The 11,804-nt window shown below is 38.9% G+C and overlaps 1 long non-coding RNA gene across 1 annotated transcript; it reads left to right on the forward strand.

Annotated features, from left to right (window-relative positions):
- The first annotated feature begins 7,160 nt into the window (after positions 1-7,160).
- Positions 7,161-9,302, forward strand: LOC137430678 (uncharacterized). The gene is made up of 3 exons (XR_010985152.2): positions 7,161-8,497; positions 8,700-8,829; positions 9,054-9,302. It is a non-coding gene; the product is annotated as an uncharacterized LOC137430678 (long non-coding RNA).
- Positions 9,303-11,804: the final 2,502 nt, after the last annotated feature.

Raw genomic sequence — 11,804 nt, forward strand, 5'->3', positions numbered from 1 at the left:
TCTACCCCCGCTAATTTCACCCCAATTCCACTTTTTTGAAATACCAACTTCTGTCCTGGAAGTCCTTGGTGTCCTTGTGTTTTATACTTCTCCCTTCCCACGCCTCCTCCCCCCAAGCCCTCTCCCTTCCACACATCTCCCTGCTCTCAAATGTTGTGTTTGTGTGCTTCCCCTTCTTTCCCCATCTTGTTTTCCGCTCCCTCTTTTTGTGTATTTTGTTTGTCTGGTTGATTTGTTTGTGAAGTAAATGTTAGCTCTTTCACGAGCCTCGATTCAGTATACAAAAAAAAAAAAAAAAAAAAAATTGTAGTGGACAGTACTGTACTTTTAATTTGATTTCCTTACTTACGAAATAAAACGTTTACAAACTATACTGTACCGGTATAACAGGGGTCTTTTGCGGAGATAGAATCTGTATAACAGGGGTCTTTTGCGGAGATAGAATCTGTATAACAGGGGTCTTTTGCGGAGATAGAATCTGTATAACAGGGGGGGTCTTTTGCGGAGATAGAATCTGTATAACAGGGGTCTTTTGCAGAGATGGAATCTGTATAACAGGGGTCTTAGGATATTTTGCGGAGATCGCGGAGATGGAATCGCTTTAATGACGATCGGTTTGACGAGCAGGTGAGAGCGCGTCCGCCAGTTATGGGACGTGTGCACCAATATCCTAAGGGCGATTGGGGAATCCTTCGTCTGTGTCGGGACGGTCTTTGATTCAGCCTATGGATCAAGGGGCTATTGCAGCTTTCAAGTCCTACTATCTCAGGTGGACCTTTGGAATGGCTATTTCTGCAACGGAGGATGACAAGAAAAACAAACTCCTCCCCACGACGAACCTCAGCCAGGCCCTTCATGTATATAGAATCAAGAAAAGTCCATCAGATTTAAGGATACGATACTGCATCGACCTCTCAATCAGTGAACAGTGTACTGTTTAATTTTACTTTACTATACAGTACTGTACCTGTTTTACTGTATGTATATTATACCTGTATTTTTTTACTACAATATATTAGCTAATGTAGACATTATGTTATTTTATTAGCCTTCTTAACCTCTGTGTTTCATTAGTTGTGTACGTCATCTAGTGAATTTAGGCAATATTGTACAGTACAAGTACACTGCAATATTCCACATACACGTAAGTATAAATACAAAGTTCACAATGTGATGTTCAGACAACGTCCAAGTCGGTTAACGTCACGTTTCCAAGAACGTATCTCGGACGTTAAGCGACGCATGACTGTGTGTGTGTGTGTGTGTGTGTGTGTGTGTGTGTATATATATATACTAGGACGTGCCCGTACGTGGGTGCCCGTTCCTTGCCAAAAAAAAAAAAAAAAATGTCTTCGCCCATGCATGCATGGGCGTAAGTGCGTGATGTGACCGTACAATGAATGTATCGTCCCGACGCCGCAGCTCGGATGGCGCTGCAGTTAATCGGGCCTGTATCGGCAGAGTTATTATAAACGTGTACTACAATCGATCGTACCTTACAACAATCAACACAGATTGCAACGTCAAATAAATGAATACGCGTCCGAGGCAGCGTCTGCTCGCCACGTTCAGCATCAGTACGTCGTCACTATGACTATCCGTAAGTCCGGAAGTGACGTCCTCATTTGACTGTCCGGAAGGTCGCATATCGCAGTTACGATGAATCGCAAATTAGTTTTAATTAGTTTTAAAACATAGTTTAACGCCAACATAGCGCCAACATAGTTTGCCAACGTGAAATAAATGAATACGCTCTCAAATGTGCCGTCCGAGGCAGAGTCTGTTCGCCACGTTCGGCACACGTGATAGCTCGCTGCTCTCTGATTGGTTGAATCGTTTTTTGGACATAGCTCGGTAACTACTTGTCCGATTAATATGAAACCTTGAAAAGGCACATCCTCAGGTCCCCAGCAATATACCTGGCAAGTTTCAAGTATATCGGACCCGTGGTTGTCGAGAAACAGCGGTCACAGACACACATACACACACACATACACACACACATACACACACACATACACACAGAGATTACTGGAATTATAGATAGATATACACGAGCAAAGATTTGCGGTTGCGAGTAAATCCAAATGACTCCATGGTAAGATATCCAACCTTAATTGAACAAACAATGACTCAACGCTTCGATTAACAACATGTGACAAAGCCACACGCCTCCGTTAATCTTCCTCAAGAGTGATAAAATCATCTCAACATCCCCTTATATGCAACAAAGTGGGCGGGGTATATGCAAAGTAGGGTGGGCAAAGCTGGATAGCCAATTAAACCGCATCACACAGCTCTCGTGAACTGAGAACGTTAATGACCAAATTCAAAAATTAACCGCACATTAACGGCTCAAAACAACCGTGTAAGCAATGCTGGATTATAACTCAAGCGTTTAGAAAATCTGGAACAATTATTACATTTAATTAGATGTTAAACTTGTAAATAATTAAATTGTAAATTGTGTAAAATTGCAAAGAGGACAGATGGGCCGGTTTCAATTTAAATTGAAACAAAAACGCTTTCACCTTCATCTTCTTCATCACTTATAATAATGGCGAGTCTCATTCAATCTGTTTCTCATATCGATTACATTCAGAAAACCCTAATGCTTGCTATATTCAATACTTGTTTTTTAAACATTTCCAATTTATTCATATAACAGTAATATATCGCCGTATATATCAAACAGTATTTCTGATTATACACCACCTATTCAGGTCCCTGTAGGCCTACTTGCTACATAGGTGAAAAAAGGAGCTTCATTTATTCGCATGATTTATAAAGGGTGAAATTTATAATTTTTATTTATTTTCTCTGAAAACCTGTTGGTCAAAACACCATACCATCTATTTATCATGTAAGCAAAAAATGGCACAATTTTGCTGTTCCCATCTGCACTGTATTCTTTATACTAATAATAATAACAATAAAGGAGTCTTATATAGCCCCATCAAGCAGAGTAAACTACCCTCATGGCGCTTTACATTATCATGCGAACACACACACACACACACACACACACACACACACACACACACACACACACACACACACACACACACACACACACACACACACACACACACACACACACACACACACACACAAACACACCTTCACTCTTGCCCTATTCCTCTCCCTCCCCATTCAAAACCCACAGATGTGTACTCCCCCTCCTCCTCCCCTCCCTCCCCCGCACATGTACACAGACATACTCTCGATTTCTGTCCCACCTCAAACCAAAGGGAAAACAGGACTTAGACTTTGAAAGACTTGTGAAATACTGATGCGATACATGCTATATAACAACTCATATTTCAGTACCAAACTTTCAACACATTCCTCCTCTCCTCCCCTCCACTTCCCCCCCCCCCCCATCCCTCTCCATGATTTTCAATTTTGTTTGACTGCCAGACAGACAGACAGAGCAAGAATATTATCTCACTCTCTGCACATGTGCAATTGGGATTAATTCAGAGCCAAAGTACTGTTAAACTGCAGGTTTGTTTTCCAATTCGTGTTCAAAATATAACATTCCATTGAAATCAAGTTGTTGCCCGATACTGATGTTTGTTGATCGACAGCCAGAAGTTAATCTATTGGTTAACCCAGCTTTTCGCTCCGCATGCACAGGGTAATAAAATAAAGATACGTCATCAACATTGACCATATTCAGCTAAAAGCACATCTGTATCAAATACAACGGAATTTATTCTTTCAAAACCCACACTCCCTCCTTCCATCCCCATCATATGCACACGAAAATCAATATAAACGACCCCCAATCAATATCAACGATCCCCAATCAATATAAATGACCCCCAATCAACATAAACGACCCCCCCCCCAATCAATATAAACGCCCCCCCAATCAATATAAATGACCCCCAATCAATATAAATGACCCCCAATCAATAGCAACGACCCCCAATCAGTAGAAACGACCCCCAAACAATATAAATGACCCCTAATCAATATAAACGACCCCCAATCAATATAAATGACCTCCAATCAATATGAATGACCCCCAATCAATATGAATGACCCCCAATCAATATGAATGACCCCCAATCAATCTAGACGACCCTCACCTAAATCAATATAAACGGCCCCCGCCAACCCACTCCTGCATCCCTTCCTTGCTCTCTGTTTGTTTGTGTCCCCAAAAACAAGTTTCAATGATTTGATGAATCATACACTTTCCGGAGCATTGGTGCTGCCGAACCAGTTTATTGGCAAGGGTTATACTGGGTGCTTATGATATTGCCTTCCCAGTGTTGTTCGTCCATTCTCTCCTTTTAAACAATGAACATCAAGCAAAGAATCAACCTACCAGACTCAGAGCTGACACTCCAACCATTATGCCACCAGTTTGGATTAACAAGTGTGTGGTGCAATGAATTACCTTTATGTCCAGATGAGCGGTATTCTGGTCATGCATATACTCAATAGCAGAAAACAGCTGGAAGGAGATGAAAGAGGTTAAAACATGAATACAGATGGATTTGCACTTTTTAATGTTGTTACTATTTCTTTTTTTCAAAGACAATTTTTCATTGTTGTATTTAACACATAGACATGAGAAATGTCTGTGTGTTAAATTTAAAAACATTACAAGTGATGCCAAAAAAGTTTATTCAGCTCACCTGAACCATAACATGCCACGCTTGTCTTTCTGAAAATATCTGATACACAGAGAGATATTCACTGAGTGGACCTGCAGACAATGATAGAAAAGCATTCTTAGAACCCTTTAAACACATTATCATTTTGTCAATTGGGCCTGTTTACAACATGTCCTTTTAGCCAATGGAACTGGCCAGGTTGGCCCAGAAGCAGTATCAAATCTGATTTGATTGGTAATTATCAAGCGTTTAATTGGGTGCTGATACGTGCCCAAAAACGCACAAGTAACCTGGCAATCCTTCTGTAAAGCACGACGCAGGTGAATCTCAATGGTAAGACTTTACAACAGTCTAACACACTTGTCACGAGAGAAATATGTGTTCCCTTTCTATTGTCCATAAACTGTCCCTTTGAACAAAAACTGTCCCATAAAGGGACATAAACTGTCCCTTTCTATGATTTGGTGGCAGGGATATGGTCGGGTTATTTGCTAGGGTGTCCATATTATGTTTCCTCACCTCAAACAGATTGCCAAAAGATGGGACTCTGTTCTCAACAAAGAATGAGGCTTAAACTTAATCTTTTCAGCTAATGATTACAGTCCATCCCTATCCCGACCATTTGTCCCACCGCTCAGGTTGGACTCTTGGTTCGATCCATGAAAAGTGTTTTTATTTGTTTTTACAAACCTCAGCATCTTTTTGAACAAATCTTCATTTTGCAAAATATTATACATGTTTGTGTAACGTTTCTTTCCCAAAACCAATATAAGAATAAATAATTTGGTTTATCAGTGGTATTCACACATAAATGTTTCGGGTAATGTAATGTTTCGGGTGCCGGTTTGGGATCCGATTTTTTTTTTTTTGTGGTACTCACACATTTAAAGAAAGAAAGAGAAAGAAATAAAGAGCACAGAGAACTAGGAGAACACCGTCAGACCCTGATAGCAACCTTCAACGCAGCGTAAAGATGTACATATGCATGTATATATATATGTACATGTTTGTGTTTGAGTGTGTGTGAGAGTGTGCATGCACGTGTGTGTGTGTGTGTGTGTGTGTGTGTGTGTGTGTGTGTGTGTGTGTGTGTGTGTGTGTGTGTGTGTGTGTGTGTGTGTGTCTTTAGGTAGAGGAACTATGTTTTGAGGTTTACAATTTAAATAAAGTTGAATATGGGATGTTGTAAAATTAACATCATTTACAACAATCCTTTAAATTTATTTAAGTTTAGGAACAACCGATACTGTACAATTAATTAAGTGTGTGTGTGTGTGTGTGTGTGTGTGTGTGTGTGTGTGTGTGTGTGTGTGTGTGTGTGTATGTCTGTGAATGAAAGAGGGATAGAATTGTGAGGAACAGAAATGAAAAAACGTGTGTGTGTGTGCGTGCATGCGTGTGTGTGTGTGTGTGTGTGTGTGTGTGTGTGTGTGTGTGTGTGTGTGTGTGTGTGTGTGTGTGTGGTTAATATCCAGCTTCCTTATTGGGACTACGAAGCCTGGTGTTGGCTTAGCGTTTCGGGTGCCGGCTTGGGATCCGATGATCCTGAGTTTGAATCCAAGTCGATCGCTGAATGAACACCAGGGGGGTTGACTCAGCCTGTCATCCTTCTGAGGTCGGCAAATTGAGTACCAATTAACTGGTAATTCCCTGTGTGTCACAAGAGGTGACTAACAGGGTTGGCGGCAGGAATGGCATCCGGCCATAAAAACATTGCTTCAAAAAGGGGACCCCGGAAAAGGCCAAAAGGCCAACCACTCTGCGAGGAAAAATGGCCTCTGAAGGTGGTCTTCTTATTAGGACTACAGTGCAGTAATTGGTCTTTATTTTAATTAAAAATCAGGGATGGTCTATATAATGTTGAGGAGTGATGGAGGGAAGTCACCCGTTCCTGTATGAATGGTGTATGGGGGGAACTTTACCCTCAATTTGTTCATGGCTTTAAGGGTTTCAACAAGAATAATAACGTGTTGAAAACACGACGTAACATGGACAAAATGGCCATGACAGACTGTCAGTTTTGTTGAGGTGGAGGTGGGTGATGTGGAGGAGTTGCTGGACTCGTACCGGGAGGAGCTTTCAAATGAGAACCTTCTACTGCTGGAGAAGGAACGCCAGGTGGATCTTAAACATTATAATTTTAATAAAGTAAACCACTGTAATAGTAAAAATCGGACAATAAGATGAGGATTGAGGTATCACTCACCCTAACCTCTGCCTGTTATAATGTGCAATTAGTTTTAATCCACACAATTTTCATTTACAAAACTTGCTGTCAGACTGAAGAGGAGGAGCTTAGTTAAGGAGGATGACATTGGGGACTTCACGAGAAGCCCGTCGTGGGCCGACAGGTTGATGGCATGCCATGACTTGTTGGTTCGACGCTGCACACACATCTCCCAACATGTACCCGATGACACGGCTAATAAGACTACGCACTTCCAGTCTTCATCAAGCTTCGCCAAGAGCATGAATTTTTTTTTGAGGGTGAAAAACGGGTGCGGTTAATACATGGTCAGTAGTGTAATAATGTTGCTTCTGGGACACCTCCGTTTAACATGGGAAATCCCTATCTAATGTCATTTACCCCCTTGTCTTTTTCAAAAATCATAAACACCTCTATTTCTCCCACCCTCATCTTTATGAACCTTTTGTCTGTAGTACCTATCCTTAATGTTGTTCATTAGACCACTCAAACACTACAAATATTTGTTTTCTCTTATAGACCTATCATCCTTCTTCTACATATCATCTGGCAGATTAATCTTTGACCCACTCAAACATTGACCCATTCACTTCCATATTAATTCTTTCCCTCCCTCATTGCCCCTAAAGACCTCTATTTCTCTCACCCTGTTCTTTACGAACCTTCTAACCTTTTGACATGTTATCCTTATTCATTAGACCACTTAAACACCTGTGATCCCTCTACCCTTATGAACCTAGGATTCCCCCTTGGTCTTATGGTACTCTTACTATCAATGATCCCGAGTAGACCACTGAAACAATGATCCTACAAATATTTGTTTATGTGTAGGAAATAATTTATTTCGCCTCCAACTTCCATCACCATCTAATATATTATTAAAGAAGAGGTTTGAGTTTGGTTCTTTTTCAAGATATTTTAACTGAGCTAAGATAAAATGGTAAACCTCCCTCAATGTTCTTGTTTGAGCACCTCCAGTGCCACATACCATTTTAAAATTATAGTATATATTTTCCTGACAACCATCAAAGTTTTCCGTCCACTCAAAAATATTTCCATGTTTTTTACCCAACTCACCGGTATTTAAATTAATTCTCTTATTTGTTTTGTGAACTTTTTTACCAGTTGCCTTTTCAATTATACCTATTTGATATTTTTCACATTCATTAAGGATGCCATACTTAAACCTCGAACCTTTTTTTAATTAAAGAAAGAAATGGCATGTTGCTTAACTTTACAAGAAATGACGCGTTGGGAATTTCTCATGGTCTTATTTCCTGTTTCCTCGAAATGTTAAAGCTGAGTTCTGTTCCCGAAAATACATTTTGGACATTATAAAAGTCGTGTTGTCGTGCTGTTTTCATAATTACGAATCGATGAAGATGAACGACAACTCGTCTTATTCCAGTGATGAAGAATACTCACAAGGGTAAGTTTGAACTGTTTGAACATTCAGAATTGAACTGTTGGTGAGAGCTTTGTATGTGATTAATTTAAATTTATATAACATGATATATTTTTTTTATTACAGCAATTCAGGTTTTGAAAATGACCTGGTCTTGGCAGAAAATGAAGTTTTTCCGAAAGAGATTTACAACGAGGCGAATGAGCATTTAAACCATTTGCCAGTTTCACCGTTCTTAGAGGATTCATGTAAAAGGTATGACACTAAATAAAATACGTTGGTGTTAAATGACGCTGCCTTAGTGTGTGTGTATGTGTGTGTATGTGTATGTGTGTGTGTGTATGTGTGTGTGTTTGTGTGTGTATGTGAGTGTATGTATCTGTGAAAGTGTGTGCGTGTGTGTGATGTTTTGTCGGGCTTACTTCAGCATAGTAATTTCTCCTTATTTTGTTTGCAGTATTAACCTCGAAGACCAAAATTTTGAGTGGGATGATTTTGATCTCCCAAGGAGTGGTTATTTCCTACCAACCTGTGGTACTCTTCATTTTCAACTCAACGATCTTGACGCTAAGCTGGATTTTTTCGAGGTAAGCATGTGTGTACGTGTGTGTATGTGGTTCACCGTTTATAATAGGTACACCATATCCCTGCGCATCATAAGAGGTGATTCAAGGTTGGTGTCAGGAAGGGCATCCGACCCTATATTAATAATAATAATAATAATACATTTATTTTGTATAGCGCTTTTCAAGACGCTTTGACATGGAACATAAATATGAAATAAATATCTCTCCCCTCTTGTCTTTAATAGAAAGAGATTCAAAACCTGAAGACATCTGCTGAACCAACCTTTGACTTGTGCTGGGAAGAAATTGATGACTTATGCTGGGGAGAAGTTGAATGTATACCTCAAGAAAAATGTTTTAATAATATAAAGATTTTAATGTTTTCAATATTTATATATATTTGTTTTGTTTACAATTATTTAATTCTTAATTACAAAAAGAGAATAAAGGAAAAGGGACAGGAAGGTGCGTCCCCCTCCCTTGGCCCCCCCTCATCCCACCCCTCCCCTCCCCTTGTGTGTGTGGGGAAGGTGGGGGTGGGATGAGGGGGGATCAAGGGTGGGGGACGCACTGGGGGTGGGGGATGATGGGTGTGGTCTGTGTGGGCGGGGTCTGTGTGGGCGGGGTCTGTGTGGGCGTGGTCTGTGTGGGTGTGGCTTATGATTTTTGTTTATTTAATATTTTTTTTATTACCACTAATTAAATTAGCTAATCTGGGTGGGGTGAATAGAAATGTTGTTTAATGAATTATTAGCTTTGTTTTTTGTAATTCTTGCGAGTAAAATGAACCCAAGATTTCTTCTCCATTTAAATCATTTAATTTGTAAGTCCAAGGGACTGTATCCATTACATCAATGATTTTAAATAATTCACGAGTCCATTTTTGTGTATAACCTTTCTCAAAATGGCTTTTCCATTTGTATATCCTTACCATATCACCAACTTTGAACTTGGGCTTTCTCAAATTAATCTCCTTTTCATATTCTAATTTTGTAAATGTTTCTGATGGTTTTGATTTTGTTGATGAATGAACTGTATTATTGTAATTATCTACAATATCCTGAATTAAATACACCCATTTTTGAGAACCGAGTTGTGTGAATTTTTTATATAATTTCTCTTTCAAAGTACGATTAAAACGCTCAATAACAACTGCCTTTCCTTCATTAAAGGTGCTGTATAATTTAATACCCTTCCCCTTAAGAAATTTCATGAATATTTTGTTATAGAACTCTGTTCCCTCATCAGTCCATAACTTCTTTGGTTTCCTTTTATCCCGATCAAATATTAGCTTAAAGGCTAACATTAAAGTATCACCCCTTTTTTTTTTTAAAGGGACAACCCAGGCAAATCTACTCCTCAAATCAATAACGGTTAAAGCATACCTGTATCCCCTGTCATTATTCAATTCAATTAAATCAGCGGACCATATGTGGTCGGTGTATTTAGAATAAACCTTCCTTCTTTTAAACTTTGTGATTATAGGTTTGTGTAATTCTTCAGCCAAAAGCTCCTCAGTCTTGATGACATCATTAGAGCCTAATAGTTTTTTGAGGAATAACCAAGACCAAGTTTCAATTTAGCATTTATCAAATTTCTCACAATAAACCTATCAACTTTCTCTCTCAACGTTGGATTTTGTATCAAAGACAAATTATACAACATTTCGCTGTCGGCTTTATGTTTTTCAGTCAACGTAGTGGTTTTCCCATAAGCAATATCATGCTTCATACACACTTCGTCAACCCTATTTGTAGGTTTAGACCAAGGTTTAGGATTGTCAGCCTCATCTAATCTTTTATCCAAGTTTGTTCCTGGACCACAGAAAGAATACCCTGGAAGGTGTAATTCCCCTGGAATTCCAGTTGTTGTAAATTTACTTCCTGACAGAAACTTTTGTATGTCTCCTCCTCTTTTAGGAGAGATGAATTGGCACTTTTTAGAGCCACATACTTGACATATTCCTTTTTGATAAACTCTATTATTTTTAGCTTTAACATAAGAGATATTTTTAGATTTAGTTTTCTTTTTACATTTGAGACAATAACTCATATTTATTTATCAGAAAAATTCCGACAGAGTATCAAAACCTTTTTGGTTTTCAACATATACATTTCAATCTTTATTTTTAAAACATAAAGAATCCTAAGGAATGCCTTCACTCTCTCCTCCATTTATTTACAAATAAAAACTAACTAAAGTCAATGACACCAACATCATCAATCACATAATCTTTTCCTTCTTCTTCTTCTTCTTCTTCTTCACCACTTTCTCGTTTAAATCTCCTCCCTGAAATTGAAGACATTGACGTTGTTATTCTTGAAAATAATATTTTCATTAGACTTCTCATTTCTTTATTTTCCTCCTCAGTGCGTTGAGTTTGATTTATTTGCTGTAATACCTTCAATCTTTTATTAATCTCACTGATTTCCATCTTTTTATATTTTTCCTCCCTCTCTCTTTGCTCCCTCTCCTCCTTCTCTCTTTTCTCCCTTTCCTCCTTCTCTCTTTTCTCCCTTTCCTCCCTCTCCTCCTCCTTTTTCTCCCTTTCCTCCTTCTCCTTTTTCTCTCTTTTCTCCCTTTCCTCCCTCTCCTCCTCCTTTTTCTCCCTTTCCTCCTTCTCCTTTTTCTCTCTTTCCTCCTTCTCTTCTTTAACTCCTTCCTCATTTATCTTAGCAATTTTTGATATCAATATTTTCACAGCATTCATTCTTTCTTTATTTTCCTCTTCGGTGAGTTGAGATTTATCTTCTTGCTGTAATACATCCACTCTTTTTTGAATCGCTCTGATTTCCATCTCCCTCTCCCCCCTCTCTCTTTGTTCCCTCTCCTCCTTCTCTCTTATCTCTCTTTTCTCCTTCTCTTCTTCAACTCCTTCCTCATCCCTTGCTACCCTTGAGTTTAAACCCCAAAGAATATTATACATATACTCATCTGGATTTTGAGATATTCTTGTATCTATAATTATTTTTCTCATAATAGGATACCAATAAGAT

The sequence above is a fragment of the Myxine glutinosa genome, chromosome 7 (assembly GCF_964187855.1).
Source record: "Myxine glutinosa chromosome 7, kmMyxGlut1.1, whole genome shotgun sequence".
In the NCBI taxonomy this organism is placed as follows: Eukaryota; Metazoa; Chordata; class Myxini; order Myxiniformes; family Myxinidae; genus Myxine; species Myxine glutinosa.